Genomic DNA, 6000 nt, shown 5'->3' with positions numbered 1-6000 from the left:
AAACTGAGCCCAAAACAATAGATTAGAGATTGAGAAGTTAAGAGAAGATGTAGAAGACAAAAATGAACATGACAAAGGAAAAAATTAGATACTCATGCAAAGATTTGAAGAACAAGATAACTAAAGTCCAATTCAACAATATTAGTCTAGAATTATTTATAAACAAAATTCGAGTAGCGAAATTATGAGGTTGCAAAGAGGAGTGTGTGGATGAGAGTTATTGGTGCAACATGATGCATAATATTCTGGGTATGCATCAAAGGTGAATCAGAGAACAACTGTAAGGTTCCATCCTAGGGTCCTCTAAAAAAAACTTAATTTCTCTAATTTTAAATACAATCAAATGGGAAATAACTTATTTCTAACTAAACTTTTAATTGATGGTAATTTACCATTAAAATTTATTTCCCACAATTAAATAAGTAAACATTTCATTGCAATCACTTACATGAGTAATCTATAAACATAAGAATACCTGTTCCAATAGCCTAGTTGAGATGCCCCTGAGCTCCTGATCCTGTTGGGATGTTCCTCTTGACTACCCAACTGGATTTGCCTCCTAGCCAACTAGGAAGTATTTCCTGGCCCAGGAAACCTCCATAGGTTCCCTAGCCCTCTGAGCCCAAGTCCAATGAGATGTAGTGTGTTCAAGTTAAACAAATACTCTCCTTCTCTCCCTTCTCTTTTCTTTACCTTCCTCTCAAAACAAAACCCTCCAAAACCACAACCAAAACCAAAACCAAAACCAAGATCAAGGATCCCCCTCTCCTCCCATCATCCTTCCCATTTTATGCCCCCTTCTCTTCTCCACCTCAACCACCTATCACTAATGTCATAACTACCCCCTCATCCTTACATTTGACTTATCTTCTCCCAAGTAAATTTGAGAGGACATTTTGGGGATGCGATATGAATATATAATTTGGTAATTAATTGGAGAGGACCATGTCTTCTCCCAAGTAAAGTTGAGAGGACATTTTGGGGATGAGATATGAATATATAAATTGGAATAAATGGAAGGAGACCATATCCTATCAAAATTTAAATTTGAGGAGGTAGGTTGGGAATAGTAATAAAATTTATATTAGTATTACATTTACAGTTTCACCCATGTAGGGATGTACCGATATTTATTGATAATTATAAGTCAATATTTTCAGGTAATTTAAACACTAGTAAAATTTGCATGATAAGATTAAGTAGGGAATTACATACACCCCTCCTTCAGAAAACTTCATCTCGAAGTTAGAGTGAAAAAATATACAAGGAGTTCGAAGCAGTTTGATAATAAGGCATAACAAATAGAGAGAGAGTTATAGTAGTAAAATTTGATAAGTCAGACAATGACATCACATCCCATCAAGAGTCTCCAACTAATCTATATGCTCCTATCCTTCCTAGCCTACTTCCATTCCCACCCTATCCATCCTTTGCTGCTATATACTGTGTCATCGACTATACCAATCTAACCACTGATAAGACCAATATGGCAGAAGCATCGACTATATCGACCTAACTTCCCCAGTAGGAAACTGGCAATTGTCATCACACGTCTAGGGGAGTGTGTCCATCACTGCCCTCCCACGATTCCAGGTTTGGAGGTTACACGGTGGGAAATACCTCCACCCTTCCTCACAACTAGGGTCAACACCCTAATATGGACCACACTACAACGCTGGTTGGATACTTGTCATCGAATAATCCAGTCAGGTAGTCTTGTCACCTACCATTTACATTTAACCCATGTCATAAGAGTGCATATCCAGTAGATACAAAATGTAATAGAACAATGTACATCATACCTTTCCTCATTAGATGTCTCGACCTTCCCCAATGGAAGATTAGATCTTGGCTATCATATAGTTCTTTCCAATCTGTGGGTTAGTTCTCATTCATGCATTTATATAACAACAAGATATATATAGATAAGTGATATTAAACATCATGTTATTAAGTCTAGTATCCACGTGAAAATTTTGTAGTTCATACTGGAAATAAATCATAATTCCACTAAGTCATTCATTAAATAAATCATATCCACTTAAGCCATACATGAAACAACAATAACTCTGATAAGTCATGCACTAGATAAATCATCACCAAGTAAGTCATACATTAGGTCATACATAAAAAATTTCCATCATCAATACCTAATCCATCAAATGATTTATATAATTAGTTTCTCGTGTCCAACTAAATGCATCAATATCACATAGTGTTCATAAATAAATAGCATGGAACTGAAAAATAGAACCTTAGCATAGGTAGCTATCTAAGTAAAAAAAATGGGCATCACAGATGCTCAAAAATTGAGGGGTAGTCACGGCGTATAGTCTCTTCATTCTCCTTGGTAGTAGATCCTGGGCTATACTTGTCCCACTGGACCTTAACTTGGTCCATCATGCAACGTCTGAGCTATCGAACCCTATGGTGCAATATGCGTAATGGTTCGACCACTACGATTCCCATGTTCGAGACTTGCAATTCCCTCCAATCCAATTTGTGAGATTCATCAGAAACATAATGTCGTAAAATAGATACATGAAAAACATCACGAGTTTTATGAAAATGGGGTGGAAGTACAAGATGATAGGAAACTGGTCCAATCTTCTCCTTGATCCTAAAAGGTCCTACGAACTGAGGTGACAACTTCGTCCCTTTCCCAAACTGGATGGTGCTTTTGTTGGGCCAGATACGAATAAAAACTTGGTCCCCTACTTCATAACTGCGATCAATCCTTTGTGAATCAACATAGCTCTTCTGTCTATCTTGTGCTTCCTTTAACCTTTTTCGAATCTGTTTTACCTGTTCATCCATTTCTTGAACTAATTATGGCCCAACTATTACTCGGTCCTCCAACTTTTCCCAACTCAACGACGTCCTACATGGCCTTCCATATAGAGCTTGATAAGGAGGCATCCCGATTGAACTATGGTAACTGTTATTATAAGCAAACTCTACCAATGGTAAGTACCTTTCCCACTGAGTCTAATTATCCATGACGTACATCCTAAGCATGTCTTCCATAACCTAATTTACTCTTTTAGTCTACCCATCTGTTTCTGGATGATATGCAGTGCTCAGGTTCAACTGAGTCCCTAGTGCTGACTGCAAACTTGTCCAAAACCTAGATGTAAATTGAGAGTCTATATAATAAATGATATTTGTGGGTAACCCGTGTAGTCGAATAACTTCACTTATAAAAACTCATGCCACATCAGTAACATCGTAAGTGTCTCTTACTGGAATGAAATGGGCACTTTTGGTCAATTTATCAACTATAACCAATATAGCATTATGCCTCTGTGACGTGAGTGGAAAACCCACAACAAAATCCATGGAAATTACCTCCCATTTAGACATAGGGATGTCATGTGGTTGTAGGAGTTCTGCTAGATGGCGATGATCAACCTTCACTCATTGACATTCAAGACATTTGGTGACAAACTAGACTATGTTGTGCTTCATGCCTGCCCAAAAGAAGAGTTTCTTCGTGTACGCGTACATCTTCTTCACTCTAGGATGTGCACAATAGAGTGCTCTATGTGACTCTTCGAGGAAGGTACTTCTTATACCCCCTTCCTTAGGTATGTACATTCTCCCTTGAAGTCTCAATAGTCCATCTGGTTCAAGGACATATCCCTCAAAATTTGGTTCTATTTGCTTCCCACTCTGGAGTGCTGAGATAACCTTTAGATACCAACTATCTTCAAAGAGTGTCTCCAACACACGTTCCCTCAAATTTACCTTTAAGGTTACTAGGGAGAAGGTTCGTGGTCTCCTGCTTAGTGCATCAACCACCACATTCTCCTTTCCCTTGATGTATGAGATCTCAAAATCATACTCACTTATGAATTTGCTCCACCGCCTTTGTCTAGCATTCAAATCCCTTTGAGTGAAGAGATGCTTCAGGCTTTGATGATCTATTCTTAACTCAAATCTTCTCCCAACGAGGTAGTGTCTCCACAGTTTCAAAGCTAACATCACTACTGCTAATTCTAAGTCATGGGTAGCATACAACTCTTCATGTTTCTTCAATTTTCTAGATGTGTAAGCTATTACTCTGCCTTCTTGCATCAATACTGCGCCCAATCCTTTCTTCGAAGCATCGGTGCAGACAATGATGTCTTTTTCCATGTCCAGTACTCGAAGGATCGGTGCACTAGTTAGTAACCTCTTTAGTTCTGTGAATGTAGTGTCACATTCATATGCCCATTCATACCTGACCCCCTTTCGCTATAATGTGGTGATGGGTTTTGCAATCCTCAAAAACCCTTCCACAAACCTGCGATAATACCCTACTATCCCCATAAAACTACGCACCTCATGAGAATTTTTCGGTACTGGCCAATCCATTATGGCCTTCACCTTTTCTGTGTCAACTGAAATCCCTTCTCCTAAAATGATGTGCCTAAGGTAATGAACTTTCTTCTGAAAGAAGGAACATTTTGACAATTTTCCATACAATTGATTTTCCCTTAAGCAAGTCAATACAACCCTTAGGTGCTTTTCATGCTCCTTTTCATTCTTGGAATACAGAAGAATGTTGTCGAGAAAGACTTGCACAAATTGGTCCAAATACTTCCTGAACACACCATTCATGAGGCTCATGAATACTGCTGGTGCATTAGTAAAACCAAATGGAACAACTACGAACTCATACTGCCCAAACCAAGTTCGAAATGCAGTTTTTGAGATGTCCTCTTCCTTAATCCTCAATTGGTGGTATTAAGATCGTAGATCGATCTTTGAGAAAACTGCCGCTCCCTTCATTTGATAAAATAGATCATCTATTCAAGGTATCGGGTACCTATTCTTTATTGTGGCTCTATTCAAGTCCCTATAATCTATGCATAGCCATAAGGAACTATCCTTCTTATTGACAAAAATCATTGGTGCACCCCAAGGTGAAATACTAGGTCTGATAAATCCCAAGTCTAAGAGCTCTTTTAACTGCATCTGCAACTCACAAAGTTCTGAACTTGTCATCCTATAAAGTGTCTTAAATATTGGTTCTGCACTAGGTTTTACGTCGATTGTGAAATCAATCTCCCTTACAAGAGGTAATCCAGGCAATTCCTTAGGAAAAACATCCTTGAATTCTGACAAAATTGGGTGTTGATCTAGGGAGGGTCCTTTCTGGTCACTTACAGCCTCGACCACATATAGCTTGCAACCTTGTCGGAGACAACGTTTTACCTTCATCATGGATATGAATCATAGTGACACTCCTCTTTTGATTCCAAAAATATCAATTGGCCTGCCTTCATCATCTAAACAAATCACCTTCTTCTTAAAACAGTCTACCAAAGCTCGATGAGCTTCTAGCCAGTCCATTTCAATAATTACATCATACGTCCCCAATGCTATGATGTATGCCTTCAACTTAGTCATACACACCCCAAGGTTTACCTGACATTGGTCAACACTAGGTTCTACTGCTTGTTTTATCCCAGAAGCCATCTCAACTTGCTTAAAGTCATCGTGCTCATAGGCTACTAACCACATTTTTCTAATGCAACTGGTGAAATGAAACTATCTGTAGCACCTGAATCAAACAAAATTTTAACTTTTACTTTATTTATCATACCTGAGGTTTCTACCATGCCAGACTGGTGTTCAACTTGTTGGTTATCAACTGTTGCACAGATTCCGTGGTGGCTACTTACGCCCCCCATTGGTGTTTTTCCTTCTCTACGAGTGTGACCAGTTTGTAACTTAGGACAATCACGTTGGTAATGAGGTCCCCTACATCCCCAACAAGTGATGTGTGGTTGACCTTGAACCGAATGTTGTGGAGTTCTTTCCCTTGGGACCTCTGCCCTACTTGTTGCTCCTTGTGTATGACCTTGATTTGCACGCGCCCTTGAAGCTGCGGGTGAAGCTTTGCTAGTAACCATTGAAATCCCCACCGTTGGTGCTCTGGGTACAACCCTGTTCCCATATGGCAGTGGCCTGAAACTTCCTCCCCTGGGGAAGGTACAAGGGGCATTCCCCATA

The sequence above is a fragment of the Pinus tabuliformis genome, chromosome 9, assembly GCF_031772625.1.
Source record: "Pinus tabuliformis cultivar Carrire ecotype Pingquan chromosome 9, CPIR1, whole genome shotgun sequence".
Classification (NCBI taxonomy): Eukaryota; Viridiplantae; Streptophyta; class Pinopsida; order Pinales; family Pinaceae; genus Pinus; species Pinus tabuliformis.
This window is presented reverse-complemented; position numbering follows the sequence as displayed.